Source organism: Homalodisca vitripennis, chromosome 6 (assembly GCF_021130785.1).
Source record: "Homalodisca vitripennis isolate AUS2020 chromosome 6, UT_GWSS_2.1, whole genome shotgun sequence".
Lineage (NCBI taxonomy): Eukaryota > Metazoa > Arthropoda > Insecta > Hemiptera > Cicadellidae > Homalodisca > Homalodisca vitripennis.
The window spans coordinates 99062821-99079657 of NC_060212.1; the positions used below are offsets into that span (position 1 = coordinate 99062821).

Consider the following 16837-nt stretch of genomic DNA (forward strand, 5'->3'; position numbering starts at 1 on the left):
TATCTTGAATGGGGTGGTTAGCGCACAAGCCACGGGCCGAGAATAGTCCGGACTTGCCCACTACACGTGCTGTTTACTCGTCATCCCTCTGAGTCTTACATTCAACTGTCCAGTAACATATCACTGGAACAGCCTCTGAACAGTGAGTACTAAAATGTTATCACTCTTCATGGATCAGTAAAAACACAAAACTCACCTAAAGATACGTTATCTGACACAGTGAAGAGATAACATTGTATCTACGGTACTGTAAGAGATGAAATGCTACACAAAGCTTTTCACGCTGTCGATTTCATTGTATACTTAATGCATGCACTCTCGTGATTTTATTGTATTAACGTTATACTGCACGTTGTATTTTAAAGATGGATAACCTTTATTTTTTATCCTTTTCAGTATCAGCTACTAAAGCGCATCAATAACAACATGAAAATAGTTGGGGGTTGCCTAAAAATGTTAATCCAATACTCGTTTGAATGTAAGAAACGGTTGACAATTTTTATTTGGAAATGTGACGTATTATATTTGCTGTATCACAACAACTAATTTCATCTTTGGAGATTTAAACTGTAGGGTTAACTTATTAATTAATTAATTCATTTAAAAAGTGTAACGTTCGTTATACATGTTTATTCTGTATATTCTATATCTACGGTTCATTCAATTGTTTCCTGTTCTGGTAGTTTAATAGCCGACGTCTGCAGCACATTGATTTTTATATAAGACTGTTTTAGCACTATAAATAATCTTGGTAAAGTATTTAACAAACAAATTTATACAACAAAACTGTACGAACCATTTCAAAATAAAATACAAATCAAGATAGTCTTTTCAAATGCTCTCGGTGGACTTGGAATGTTTATTTTTCACCATTCCTACGTCTTATAAGTGAAAAATTCGTGAGCAGCTAGTGGGCGAGGCCTGTCAAGAGATGGCCTGAGAATGTTTATGACCAGGAATGGAATGGGTGATCGTCAATAAAAAAACGAAAATGAGCAGCCGCTTCACGATTTCTTAGTTGTCTGAGAACCTTCCTCAAGTTTTAAGAAGTGTCAATGTTACTAAAGAAAAGAAAGAAGGAATCGTTTTGATCATCCTTCGTACATCTCCATCTAGCCCATTTACAAGGTGACAGTAAATAATAAATTTAAGCGTATTTTGATTTAGGAATTTAGTCCACCATTGTTCTCACAGTCACAACAGCGTTCTCTATCTCCAAGAGGTAGACTAGCAACACAGAACTGCTTTCGAGCGTTATGCCATCACAAGTTGGTGTCAAATTGGTAATGGGCTCCCTGAGAGCAATATTACCAATTCATATTAATTCAAATCTCGCCTCAAAAGTCTGATAAGATCAAAGCGTCGGATAACTAGTTCGCGTCGGACATTCGGAACAAGAAAGTCCCTAACATCAGGCTACTTACATTGCGCCAATTATGAACAGGTGCACACCTGCCATAACGCTAATTGTTGACAACTAATTGGAGTGTTCTTATGTCAAATGTAAATTATATAAATTTCAATCTAGTATGAATTGGATGAGTATCTTTCCATTGGCAACATTGGCAAAAATACTGACGAATACGGTTTAATGTTATACTATTGTTGTTTCACGCAATAAAGAACTAAGATTATTATTAAATATAAAGAGGTAGGCTAAATTTTCGTAGCCTAACCTTTAGGTTTAATTCATTCTGTTTTCAAGTATTGTTTAAAAATATATGTACAGAATAGTAATTAAAAGAGATATTAAATGACAATAAGCTGAAAATATTTGGAATCTTCAAATTCGGTAGGTTAGAGACTTGTTTCATCTGAAAAGAAAGTCACTGGTAAATATCAAAACGAGCATAGAGTCAAAGATAGAACTTTGAGGTACTCCTTGTTGACAACTTGAAAATTAGAACTAAAAACTTGACCTGCTGGGAGATTTTAACGCACTTTACACTAGTTTATATTAAAACAATATACACTGATCTAAACAATATAACATTAACACTTTATAATTAGAAAATGATTCTACTTTGTGCCTATTGTATACGGCATGATTATCTACCATTAAGACCTTTAAAATGGTACGCACATCGACCTATCCTTGTATTTAATATTTCCCACCGACTCCTTACGGGCCATCCCCCTGAGGTGGTGGAGAACTACTTATTGTATCATAAAGTTCAATTTTATGCCCTATGTCACTGTACAAAATTTTATGTTTGTACGTTTACTAGTACAGAAAATATTAGAGTTTCAAGCCTTTTTAGCACCCCTGTATATATATTAAAAATCGTTGTCTAAGAGTGTTGTGTTTTAAATATGGTTCAAACGTTTAAATTTATCCACCTATTATAATTTTCTTCTATTGCAACACTAACGTCATAGTAATTATTCTTCTATTTTGATTGCAGATCTTGAAACGTAGTGTTCTTCTTAAATCATTGGACGATGGCAAATATGTCTAGAACATCCCGTTTCCTTCACAATTAATCCATCGCCAGAAACAAAATCTAGACCAATAACTGGCTCCCATGTGAGTTTCATCAAAGGCTGTTGGGATGTCGCAATCAAGAAGATGTATAGGTATAGGTTGTACATAATAAATATTGTCCTCATAAATATAGAATGCTCTTTTAAATTGAGTTATATTTTACTATAGAATTCGCTAAGCAATTTCTTGATAAAATGTTTAAAATATATTTAAATAAGACTGTACAGAATTAATTTATGAGCCAGTATCTAATCACTCGCCTCCGGCAGAGTTGAATGGTACACATTGTACTGACATGCATTATCAGAATACCAATATTCTAATACCCTCCGGCTGACATATTCCCACTCTAGGTCAACCATAAACTCATCAAAATCCGATAAAGGTTACGATCTGATTAACAACAGTTGAACAGATCACGTGTGAACACTATTCTAATACCCTCTAGCTGATAATATATACCCATAACTGGGTCGACCTGAAACTCATCAAAATCCCTTAAAGGTTACGGTCTGATTGTTTTTGGTCTGATTAACAACAGTTGAACACATCAGTCAATTACAAAAAAAGTTACAGTCAGTTCGGTAAAGACTTGCTTACCATTTTTTTTTTTTTTTTTTTCATTTTTCGGTACTCGGACTGTATCTGTTTCCTTTCTTTAATAAGCATATGCTTGTCTTACCCTCTTTCTTATATCTCTTTCTTTTTACAGTGTATTTAGTGATGATGGCTTTAAAATAAAGTACATTAATTGTAATTAAAACATTTAAAAATCCGAGTGTAAGATAGAGAGGTAAGAAAGATGTTTTCTCTTGAAATACTAAATTATTTGTTTTTTGGATTAGCGGTATAATTACGAAGCTCTACGCCATTTATATTACTAAACGAATTGAATATTTGTTCGTATTAATGACATGACCTATTTAAAAAAATGTGTTTATTTTAGATGAGAGTGTGCATGTTTTTGTACATTTTATGCTTGAAAAGAGGCATCCCCTTCTTAACACCAATAAAGTTATTAAGCAATTAAAATTTGATTTAGTGGTTCATTTCACTTCAAATGCTTAAAATTACAAATTTTAGCATAATCACTAAACTTTTTGTTTTACAGATATAATGTATTATTGTGTTGTATACTACAGTACATGCATGTAAATAAATTTATGATTTCTTAATATATAAAAAAATTCCTTATCAATGACCAAGTCTTATTTAATGTATATTTGTTTTAATTAAATCCCAACATTTACTCTAAATTGAATACCGTACGTCTTTAGACTAGTTTTACTCAAACATATTTTTTGATACATTCTTTAGTGTGTTGGGAGTCTTGTTTCTGTTTGTTTAATTCGGCTATGAATATCGCTTGTGAATCAACAATTAGGTAATATCGTGTAAAAGGCGACTTGAATGTTTTGGATGTAAACGTGTGTGTTCTCATTTCCGATGAACATGCCTGAGGACGGACGCATAACATTTTTCAGCAGAAAGACGAAGAGTGATTATTATAAAATGATGGCATCAAATTCAGCATCAGTCTGAGGTTACGGCTCGCAGATTACTGGGGAGAAGCAGTTCTCGATGAGTGATGCCGATGTGGCATGCGATGGCGTCCGTCTCCGAGCCGTGTTATTTATGACGGACGGTATATCAGCGCGCGGTCGGTCGTTGCCGGCTGCCCTCGCTGATAGCACAGATCGTGATAACGGGGTCACGGTCCAGCCCCTCTGATAGCACCCTGTCACTTCAACAGTTCGTGTCGCTAAACTGTCGGTTCTCACAGTTTCACTCCATTCTGTGCTGACCCCGTGATTCCGATTGTTGGCTGACACCAGATAGACCCATAATGGTGGTAACCGCTACTTTCATGGGGCGAAGTGAATACAAAGTAGAATCTACTGTCTAGACACAACAGTAAATGTTGTTCATAACATTTCCTTATATATTTTGGTTTTCCCAAGTCCATTGGACTTGACGGCAGAACCCATATTATCCGAAAATCATTACGTTAATAACATACAATAATATAAACAATACATTTACATTATTCTATTAAATATATCTAAACTTTGTGTGGCTTAGTGGGAGAATGCATTAGTTTATAGTACATTAAAGAAATTTTTTCCTCCAGTAGTTTACAATAGAAACATTAGCCTGGAATTACTAGCCATAATATTAAATACCTATGGCTAACACAACTTAAACTAACATAATTATTTGTATATTAACAGTCGATAATTGTCAACTTAAAAACTTGCGGTTCACAGTGTAGCTTTCTTAATTTAATTAAATGTGAAAAATTATAACTTCTCTTTTCTTGACATTTAACACAAAAGTTCAAACAAAAGTGAAAATACTAGAAATAATAAAGTTACTTAAATGTAATAAAATTAAGAAAATGAATTATGTACATATTTACAAATACAAAATAAAAAATACATCTTCAATGTGCATTAAAAGAACCTATCTAACTAACCAATAACATCAAGCAAGTCACTTATTTTCGGTTTTTCTAAAAGCCACGTTTTTAACTTATTTCGAAATAGTTTTATGTTTTTAAATTTTTGTATAGAATTAGGTACATGATTAAAAACTTTTGGGCCTAGAAATAAAAAAGTCATTATGAGTAATCTCCATGGTATTGGCGACAAAATGGCGTTTTGATCAAGGAATCATTGGAAAGTGGATAGCAAAGTACAAGCAAGAGGGAGGAAATATGGACTAGGAATTATGAATTATGGACCATGAGACCATTGGAATCGGGTTAAAAGTGGCGAAGCATTTAAAAGAAGCCCTAGATGGTCAGAATGGACATGTATGTTCATCACCGAGCACAATAATAAAATAATATATTCACATTGATGAGACAACGCCACTAATGTGACCCTTGTTTTAATTTGCACCATTCCCAATTAAATTAGAATCTACTAGTAAAGTAAATGTGCGCACTAAAGGCTCCAAAATTATTAGATACAACTAGTTTGAAGAACTAGAAACCACTACTCTTTATTCACTTCAAAGTTGAGTAGTCTACTCCGTCCTGACATATACAAAGCTACAACTAGGTGATAGTTACTACTACATTTTTATTTACATCAAACCTAGTCAAGCCACACTAACTACTTAGCAACAACTACTTTTTGTTAACTTCGCCGAATATCAATGTTCACTTCTATAACTAAACACAAGTGACTTAGTCATCACGAAATCTCCGTAACTACAGAACGGAAACGTGGAACTTTATTCACATGTTCGTCATACCTCTTAGGTGCTCGCTAAGAAACGGATTTGAACATTTCGCAGCCTAACCGCGGAAATCCCAGATGCTTTTACTGAATATTTGTATAGTAATCAGAATTTGATATTTAAACGTAAAAATTACCACTAGGATCTCACATGAGTCTTAATTGCGATCCAGACGACATTTTGCATGTTTTCACAACCAATGGCAAGAACTCGTGTAAACACATGTTATCGCTCACGAGAACTTAACACTAATCGCAGGTATTGGATACCAAGAGGGTAAAGGATATGAAATTATTTATTTATTTACATAATTATCACAGACTCCTTACAAGAACAATGCTCTGGCAAAGACTCATCAATTATTACAAATTGTATACTAAACTAATTAAACTAAATTTCTAAAACACAAATACGCGACAAATTGTACAATTTTTTTCTTTTCTTATAGCAAGTCGGATGCCTCAATGTCCTGACGGAGAAGCCAAGTACTCAGCTACACTGTAGAAACAGTGAGCAAGTAGATAGTCTTTTGAAAGTATTTTGAATCTTGGAAGCGAATTTTCTTTCCTTATTGAAAGTGGCATACAATTGTAAATGTTTATACACGTATAAAGCGGTGACCTTTCCAAAAAGCTTGTATTGTGAATAGGATACTAAATTGAGAGTGGTGGTGATTGTTCTTAAAAAAACTTTTCTTGGTTCGCTTTGACGTAAAGAAGAATCTTAAGAATGAAAAGAGAAGGTAGAGGAAGTATTTGCAAATCTCTAGAGCTTCCTGCATGGATCACAAAAAGGAGCCGAGTTGATCAGTCTTAACCATTTTCTTTTGGATAAAAAATACTTTTTCAGAGGCAGGGGAATTTCCTCAGAAGATCGCTCCATACGATATATGAGAAAGGGCATAGGTAAAGTAAACCTGTTTGAGAGTGTGTTTGTCAACTTATGAAAAAGTTTGTTTACAACGATTAATGTAGTGATGGTCGATATTTGTCAAATTGTATTCCGTGATACTACGGACTTAGAGTGCGATAACTTGACTTATTCTAATGACTACCGGTATCGCACGTTTTAGTGATCTCAGGGAACAGGTGGTTACCAAAATAAAGGTTCCTGCCAATACTGCAGCGGCTCTCTAGTTACAAAATATGAAAATCCTGATCTTCAGCCATCTCTCTAATTATAAAACCATGTCATCGTCAACATGTAAGATAACTTTATAAATTCTCATATTCATCTCCTTGGATTCATTTCGATTGCCGAACACAGCAGTCCGTTGTGATTTCCTAAACAGTTTACCGTTACTTAACTGCTTTATTTTCCCAGTAACTTTCAACGTCCACAACAGTTTCCATAGATACAAAATTTTAAAAAGCAAATCCTTTTCGTTCATGAGCCGAGAAGCAATTTACGCTGTAATACGGACACAACTTAGCGTAGTTTGTCTTGAAATCGATAGAGAAGTCTCTCCTAAGAAACTAATCGACCGTCAGCTACGCTAGTGTTGGTGGAGGGCGAAGTGGGGCGGTATCAAAAGCGTATCATATTTTAAATATGAAACTATCATTTTTTTCTCAGAACATATATTTTTAGTTTGACACACTGAAAACCAAACTGTCGGCCATGCAAATATATGTTAAATCGGCGTCAGCTAAACATATATGGACTCTTAAGCGGACTTCCAGCCTCTTTATCTGACGGTGGTATAACTATATGATATAGCTATGCATCAAACTATAAAAACATAATCTGAGAGACAACGTACAGTTTCATAACGTTAACCCTTTCAATACCTTCTTATTTCGACTTCCACCAAAAGTAGCGCGGCTGATGATCGATTTCTTAGTAAACATTTCTCTGTCGATTTGAAGAGGTTGTGAGTTTATGCTCTCGGATCCTGGACTATAGTTTATTTATAATTTATATCGAAATTGTAAAAACGAAAAGTTACAAAATAAGTGTCAAAGTCAGAGTTATGTAGCTTACTTTGTCAAACCCTTTCAATAAATCGGGTAATGTGTTCGTTATTTCATCACCGAACAACGCCTACCTGTCTCAAGTACTATGGTAGTGTTCAAATCAATAGAAGCTTCAGTCATCAATCCCATACATTTATATAATCATATGACTTGATTCAGGCTTGACCTTACAGCTTCTACTGATCTCCATACAGAGATCAAGTTCTCTTAGTCTCCAGACCAATCGTACCTGCAGTCTACGTACAAGTAACAACATCATAATTCCCAAATATCCACTTTCAAGAGAGACCTTAACAATGGTTCTATGCTCCTCAACTCTCCGCTGGATTTGCTGAAGACTGAAGATAGTCTGCGTGTATTTTAGAGGCAATTAAAAGGGTTGTTGCAGGGTTGCCACAAGGATTTGTTGTCTTGTTGTAGCACTCTGTTGCTTTATGCCTATCTGTAAAAGATTTTCATTTTATTTCACTTTAAGTAGACTTCTAAGATAATTTGTATGTGAAATATTTATACAACTGCTACGACAAAACAACGCAAACGTTGTTGCTTTTTAAATGAATAAATAATTTTCTTTCCTTTTTTTCTTTCTGGACTCGTCTTTTGTCGAGAGTAAACAATCTAAGAGCCATTTCCCGTGACAGTTAGAAGAATCACCATCAGCCTAAAAATCTACACCTGGAATAAGTAGCCGCTTCAGTGAGACGAGGGGGATATCGTTGCCTCGGCACGAGATGATCTAAAATTAAAACTAATTAGCAATATGGTAGCGCTCATATTTAAATATATTACTTCGCCGTCTCAAAGCGCACAAACACACTAATGGGCAGGATAGGCCAAAGTAATCAGGCGGCGTCTTGTTTAGTTTATCATAATCCATTAGTGATGTGTCTCCTGCACACTTCCTGAGCCGCCGCGACCTAGCCAGGTGCTGCCATCTGTAGCGGACCCGGTAAACACAACACACCCTCTCATTGTCTCCGTCTCCGTCTAGCGCTAGCTTTTGTTTGTTTTGATTCCAGCTGTTAAACAAAACAACGGTGGGCGCCCCGCGCGCTTCTCCACTCACTCCCTCTCCGAATCCGATATTTAAAACTGAGGCTCCCTAACCCTGATCTGTTACATTACACAATACTCTAGCCAACAAAATAAATCTGTCTAATTTTAGAACAAATAAGAATTCCTCCTGTTGTAGTGTAATAATTTTATTACCTCCTTTTCTTCATAAATTTTATACTGCTATTTAAGTTGACTCGAATTAAAAATAACTAAATTTGAATTATTTGTAAATACATAGAAGAATGCAATATCGGTGCTTGTACCACTGTAGTAAAACTTACTTGCTTAAGAATATTTTGAGTACTTTGTATCAGAAAGAAGTACTCATACTTTCTTATAATGGTTATACTTAGAAAGTCAACGTTAACATAATAAGTATAGAGTAATGTTTTGTTATAATGGAATTTTAAATACCACTCACAATATACCCACATTGAGGATTAATAAAAACACGATGTTACAACTTAACATTGAGGCCTTCCAAGGTTATGTTCAAGTCACGGCATCTGGTTATAGACAAGGAGAAGGGGGGCGTAAACATATGATTAGTCGGTCACAGCTGGTTTATTTGTTAAATCAGTGGTGCCAACATACATTTCCTATATGAAAATAATACAAACTGTATTTCAATACATTACTATGTAGTATGTTAATATAGTAAGTATACATAAGTAAGTTCAAAGAATATGTTTATGTAAAGTCCTGCAAACCAATCCTAATTCAAGCAGAAAAAAGGTGTAGACTGTGCAACAGGCCGACAACAAATGTATTTTCACACATAAATAATCTCCAAGTATGGTGGTGTAAACATTTCAAATTACGTGTCTCAAATTATTAAGTAAGAATATTCTTATAAATTCACCAGTGCCCACGTGTATCTACACGGTTAATTCTGGAAATTTAATTAATGGAGTATTTTAAGGTAAAATAATTGTGTGTTGCCATAAATTTAATTTTTATTCTGATACGCACAACTGTATATTAATAAATGTATGTTTTTCTAAAATCTAAAACCCCTATTGACCCAATATGAAGACAACTTTTAATTTGTGTAGTTTGTAATCTAAGGAATTGAAACATTTCAAATTACTTGACTATAGGTGCTTATTAAATTACTAAGTGATAATATTCTTATAAATTCGTCAGTCCCTACGGGGAATCTACACGGTTAATTTTAGAAGTTTACTTAATTGGGTATTTTAAGGTGGTCAAATAGTTGTGTGTTACCATAAATTTAATTTTTATTCGGTTAAGCATAGCTGTACATTAATAAATATATGTTCCAAAATATAAAATCCCGATTGACTCAACATGAAGACCACTTTTAATTTGAGGCGTTTGAAATCTATGGAGTGCATATTGCTACAGATCCAAACTGGAAAATAATCTGGAATTGTAAGACAAGAAGTGCTTGAAAGTCAAGGTCACCACTAGGCAGACCTAATACTGTTAATGTTATCGCTACCTATCTGATGGTCAAACCAGATCATTATTGTTTCTGGTACATATCACAGCAGTGGATACTTTCTATATTAATATTGGCATCTCTGACATGTCAAACTCGTTTTGATCATTTAAATTTTTTAAGATGGGTTTCGAAAAGAGGATAAAGGTAAAAGTAAAGAGTCTTATTTCACCAGGCGAAGTTAGAGCTAAGAAGCCCTCTCTGACACAACGTGGGGACAAGCGGCTTAAAGGTGACTTCCGGACCACCACCGATGCCCGGACAGACGCTCAGCGGTCACCCATCCAAGCAGCAGCCACTCTCGATGTTGCTTGATTATCTTGTTACATTATGCCGAGCGTAAGGGTAGCCTTTTTTAGAGGAAACCCCATTTTCGACGAGCTTCTTTATCTATCAGTATCCAAAATTAGTTTTTTTACAAATTTAAATCTAAAAACCCAGATTTATAACAGTTCTAAATAACAGCCTTTCTTTTAGGGTTTCCTAAATTTAATTGTTTTTAGTACTGCTTTTGTTTCATCAAGAACATTTAAAATTATGCATATTGACCTTTTTTCATTTTGGTTGTCCTCCGACTCTTCTTGCGTCATCCTCCTGAGGAATTAGAAAGTCTCTGATGGCACAACAAAGAAGTCTTTATGGTCTTTAACTTTGGTAAGTAAAATCGTAATAATATTATTGAGTAATTTCTGGAACTTTTCGTACAGTAATGACCACTCTGGTATTAAAAAACTTTAAATGGTTGTAATTGTTCAACCAGTTATTCTTTTGACAACTCAAAAAGTCCTTTAATTTGATATACACCTTGACCTATGCTCTCACTTAAGATTTTCTTCTGCCTCCTTACGAGCCGTCCCCTATAGATGATAAACTACACTTTAGAGCTAGGGGAGAATGGTAAAGTACTTAAATGTAGTTAATGGAGTCAAATAGGTGAACAATTAAGTGGTAGTCCCAACAGAGAACGAGAAGCGGCGTCCAGTCAGGAATTAGCGAAGCAGTCGGAACAACTGACGTGACAGGCAACTTGTATAGGAGACTTTCATGCTACACCCTGTCAAAAGTCTTACTAATATCCTGGCTAACTGTAGTGATGAACAGGCGGTTATTAAAGTTAACAACAAGAGGGGTTGAGGCAAGGAGGGGGTTTGTGGGGGGTGTTATTAACCCTTGTCAACTGGAGGGTAGTAGAGTGCCCCCGACGAAAACTGTACTGATAACTGCGTATCTATCTGGTGGTGGAAGTTCTCAGGGGACCTGGCTAAAAACAGAGGGTCAGGAGTAGTGAAATTGACCTGTAGTTCTCAGGTGTTGGACAAAGTCCTTGCAAGCTTTGGGAATAAGTATGAGCTTATCCAGCTTCCAGGATGTTGGAAAGTGTCCAATAGCTAGACAGGAGTTCATGATTGCAGTGACTCAATGCAACTCCCATTCCGAGAGCCTTTTAAGGGCTGCAGAACTAAGATTATCAGGACCAGCAGCTTTCCGAGACCGCAGCCTGGAGATGAATGTGGCAACTTCAAGACGAGAGACGGGTGGAAATTCGCCGGCGTTTTCGTCATCAGAACCCTCTCGAATGAAAGCTACCAGCTACAGGTGAACGTGGTCACTATTGTCACGGGAAGGGTCTTCAACGCCAGGATTCGGCAAAAATTGCTGTTCCATTGCGTCAACAAAGGTTTCAGCTTTATCCTGGGGGAGATAAACCAGATCTTGTCTGCCAACAAGGGGGCGGTGTACCAGCTTCTGTAGCCGCAGGGTGCGCGGCAGACCTTCACTGATTGTCCACAGCGTCGAGGGACCTTTATTAGACTGTAGTTGAAACCCACCCCTATCCGCAGGAAACCTGGATCGTTGCAACGGTCTCCGGAGCCGATGGCGCTGCCGCTCTTCTTCTTGAAGGAATTTCAAGCCCCAATCAACATGTTTGCTAATAAAATCACCATCTAATATAACCGGGCGGCCACATGGAAAAAGCTAATCACGTTCAGCGTGAGTAATCCGAATGAGGAGAGTTATAAATTGAAGATAAAAGGATTTTCAGGTCCACCAAAAAAATCAGCAACCGGAGCGACTTCGCTAACGAAGTTTAGGTGACAAACGTGGCGGTGCGAAACTCGACGACGAAGACTAGCAGTTCCACTAGGTAGAAGAGCACCAGGTTGAATTGGCATACCGGTATGATAAACAACATAATTTGGAATGGATAAAGGAATCTGAGGAAAAAGGTGAGTTTCCTAAACAAAGATAATGTCAACGTCATAGTAATGAAGGAAATGAATGAATTCATGACGTCTATTTCTGATTGAGCTGCAATTCCACGTAATGAGACGAAACTGTCTAGACATGGCGAGTGGGCATGAGAAGGCTGGAGCAGAACAGTAATTTTTGATAATTCCTGTAATACAGGCATGAGAAGTTGGGCAGCGGTCTGCTGAGTAAAGTCAGACACGGTGTTTTTTTATCGCGTCGGTGGACTTAACCGGGTGAGCCGAGTCTAGGCAGTGAACAACAAGGTCGGGGCAACTTCGAAGGGCGATCCCGTGGAAGAGATGACTGAGCCTGAGTTAGTATCAGTCCTTTTGTATGCAAAAGTTCATTCGTGCAAAGTAAAATCATAACGTATTGTGATTATGGTATACTAAGACAGTGCTGATCTCAATATTTTACGGAACATCAAAGCTCCAGAAAAATATGGACTACGGAATTGATGTTAATCTAATCACGTAATCAGTAATGTTACTAGCTCTGCTTATTTTGTGACATCTATTGTGTTGTTGGCAATACAATTCTCCACTAGAATGTGTGCATTGTATTGACACTATAGCTTGGTTACAAATCAATAGCTGGCGATGCGTTGTTCGTTTAATTTCATCAGCTCACGCAGGCTAACATTGTCAGGAATTTACAAAAAAATGTAACTTCAATAAAATTGTACTTGCATGACATTTTACTGTTTTGTGTTTAAATAAACATTTGGAAAATATTGTAGAAAGAAATAATTTGCTTTCTTTGTTTAAAAAGTTTATTTTTTCAAAATAACCCTTTGTTTAGTAATCTCGCAACAAATGTAAGAGTGCACTACATTACAGTTTCTGTATCTCATGTGGGAAGCCCTATTGCCCTAAACAGTTTTCACAATAATGTTTCGTAATGAATAATCTCTCGCCTGAATACGTTTGCGATCTAGTAGAATGGATGAGAAACACTCTCAAATAGTTTTCGTCACTCTCACTAGATGGCAGTTACGCTTTTTTATTTCTTTTCAGTTCCAATTTACCACCATATTATGACAGTGCTGCTTCAGTAATCAGCTGATTCTATTTCTGTTCTGTGTACAATGTTTGTTGTTATATCTGAGGTGCCTAGAATCAAACCCTGCCATATCCACTTCCATACAAACTTGTGGCAAACACTGTAACAAACAGACCAACCACAATACAAAGATACTTTTTTATATCAAAAAATTTCTAAATTTTATCATTTCTTAGTGACAAATTATGAAAACATATCAACAAATAACTATTTACTGTGAGGGAAAATAGTATTTTGAAATTCTGATGTTGTGAGTTTTGATATTCAGTCAAGGATGTGGGGGGTTTTGAAATTTAAAATGAATTAATTAATGATTTTGCTTCAAAGAAGTTGTAAAACTAAAAATTTTACAGGATACACACGACATAAAGGTATAATAATAAAAGTTTTTACATGACGCAAATTCTATATTGTGTCATCAGAGTGAAATTTTACAAATTTTTTAAATTAAAATTGGGTAAGATATAAACATACAAGATATATAAGTATTCATGAGAGCATCTTTTTAGATTACTGTTTTCAATGTTGTCTATTACTTCACCATCGTCTTGTTATGGTGTTTCATCTGTATTCCCATTTTTATTTTTCTCCACTTGGAAGTAAAATTGAAGAAACTCGAGTTTTCCCCAGTCATCTCCAAAGTGTTTTGTGAGCAATTTAGCAACATCCTTAATTTTCTAGGGCTTTAGACTCACTCCCTTTTCCATCTCAATCAGGATCATATTTTGATGTGTGTAATTTTGTAAAGTTACTTGTCTAAACGTACCAGTGTCTGTCATATAAACAACTTCGCCCTTTACCACAACAACAGTTTTGTCTTTATTTTTCTATAAAATTATTTTTTGTTTGGAGGGATTGAACTTAAAGTGCCATTACCCGGTTTCATTTGTATCTTTTCAGATTCACTTTTAAAATCATAGACTGGTGCTGTTACTCCTCCATGTTTTGCTATCATCTCCTCATACTGTTCTTTTTTCAAAATGGTACCCTTTTTTCTTAAAATTGTTCAATAATCCTGAACACCCTGTCAGTAGAAGACAAGAGTGCCCCACCTTGGGGAAAGTTATTTCAACGCTTGAAATTTGTTCAAGGGCAAGAGATATTAGCTATTTTGCTAGCATAGCAATAAGTAAGAATGGTGCTTTTATTTTGGCCACCAAAGCCATCCGAAAAACACTTAACTTTTATTTTTTCATCAAAATTTTCATTTAGCAAGTGATGAGGTTATTGAAATGGAGTTTTTTACAAACTCACTCTACCACTACGTGTAGCAGTGGATATTTAGATAGGTTTTAGAATGGCCATTGATAACAGTGAAGTTGTAAAATGAATACTGCCTGCTAAAATAAGCCAATTCATCACGCACTCTAGGCAATAATAACATTTTTTGGCAGTTAATGTTAAAATTATGGCCTTACCATCAGCAATTATCAAATTTCATAAAAGGCATCAACTTCTAACTTGTACACTTGTTTTTGAGCGTCAACATTCGCTTTTTCTCAATGACTTTTTATTTTTAATTGCTTATACAGATGTAAACATGCCAAAAACAAGCATCTGTTTTTGGTAAACCAAAACCAATGCTAAAGTGCGTATTGATTACTTCTCGGAAATAAGATTTTTACACTTTGAATTCACCTGAATTGAATCACTTTGAATTGGTCAACACAATTATTGTACATTTCATACAATATCTTAATTTTTAAGTCAGGCAACAGGTATTTTCGGAATAAAACAGGATTTTTCCGGACATTTGCTATTTTTTGTTTTGCTACTAAACAATGGCAAATGTCCAGAAAATTCTGTTTCCTTCACAGTCCTTCCATCATCAAAATGAAATTTTAAAAAAAGAAGGTATTTTCTGTAAGTTGTTCTATGTCTATTTTAATGTGATTCTAGTAGCTAGTAATGTGATTCTTGAACAAAAGCCGTAACTTTTTCTTTTTCAGCAAACATTTCCAATTTTCTGTCTCCTCTAGTTTTGGTGGTGATTCTCCGCCACTTGTATGGTGTCTTTTTAAACCTTAATAAAACCTCCTTAAACACTGCCTTTATTCAAACCAAGGATTTTCAAAAAAGGGGTTTTAAAAATTTGGATTTAAGATCCAACTAGTTTTTGAAAGAAGTTAAAGTATGTAAGATCCTTCTCCGACTACTGTTATCAATAGGTCTTTGTCTTTACTTTGGCTCTGACTGAGTATGCTTTAGAATAAAGTTATCATGTTGTATTTTATCTTTAGATAAATGAAATACAGAATAACACTACGGATATTCCGCTTTGAAATATCCATTAGAGAGAGACTGTCACATTTATACGCATTTTCTTTTTCATAGTTGCAACATGGCACCCCAGGAGGTTTAGAGGCAAATGTGTAAGACTTAGAATTCATTAAAACCTAAGGTCTCTTTGAAGCATTGGCACTGTAACTAAACAAAACACTAATAAGGTATTGGAAATGTGGAATAATTTAGAAAAGCAATGTACTTACAAAAGTTTGAGTTTTTTCCTGCGTTTCAATTCCTGTTTGTTTAGGGTCTTTTTTTCATGCTTACTTTCCAGGACCAGGAATGAGATTGGTCCATACACCATCCTCCATTACATATCAGTAATACCACACAAGTTTACGTCGCAATCATAGCTGAAAAAGCTTATTCTAAGGTGTAAGAGCTTGTTCAATTTTCCATCCATCTTGTCAGACTCAAGCAGAATAAACTTTGGTGAAAATGTAAACACTTGTTGAGCATGCTGGGAAGTCACAGCGTTGAAAGAAGCATTCTTATTGGCTGCGATAGTTGTGGTGGAGTTTGAAACTAAGCCACATTTCTAACATTCTTTTATAGTGGGATGTAACGGGTTTAGCTAAAAAATAATGGTTTATTTAAATTTAGCATGTTTGAAACTATGGGATAGGATGTATAACTCAATTTGGACAAAAAATGGATGTGGTGAGGTTTGATTCTTGGCACCTCATTTATATATGTTGTAACCTCATTTTGAAGTTGTTGGTTCACCTTTGTATGTTTTATATGAAAATACTGACAATATTTAATTTTATATTCATATTTTGTAAATAAAATAATTTTTGTACGTAAATATAATTTTTGTACACAAGTTAAATATAATTTGTGTATAAATGCACAAAAAACTTCAAATATCTTACATTTTTTTTATTACTTTTCCTGCAATAAACATAAAAACATTTACAAATGTTTTTAAAATCACTTTTTAGGGCACTTACAGAGAAAAAGCCACCAGTCAAACAGTCAAATTCTTTTAATTTAATTTCTTTGAGA

At 35.2% G+C, this 16837-nt stretch overlaps 1 long non-coding RNA gene across 1 annotated transcript in view; it reads left to right on the forward strand.

Annotated features, from left to right (window-relative positions):
• LOC124364633 overlaps positions 1 to 3686 on the forward strand; it is a 38738-nt gene extending 35052 nt beyond the window's left edge. Inside the window, exon 2 of the long non-coding RNA XR_006922639.1 lies at positions 2406 to 3686. This is a non-coding gene — a long non-coding RNA (uncharacterized LOC124364633). The remainder of the gene's footprint in view (positions 1 to 2405) is intronic.
• The last annotated feature ends 13151 nt before the right edge of the window (positions 3687 to 16837 follow it).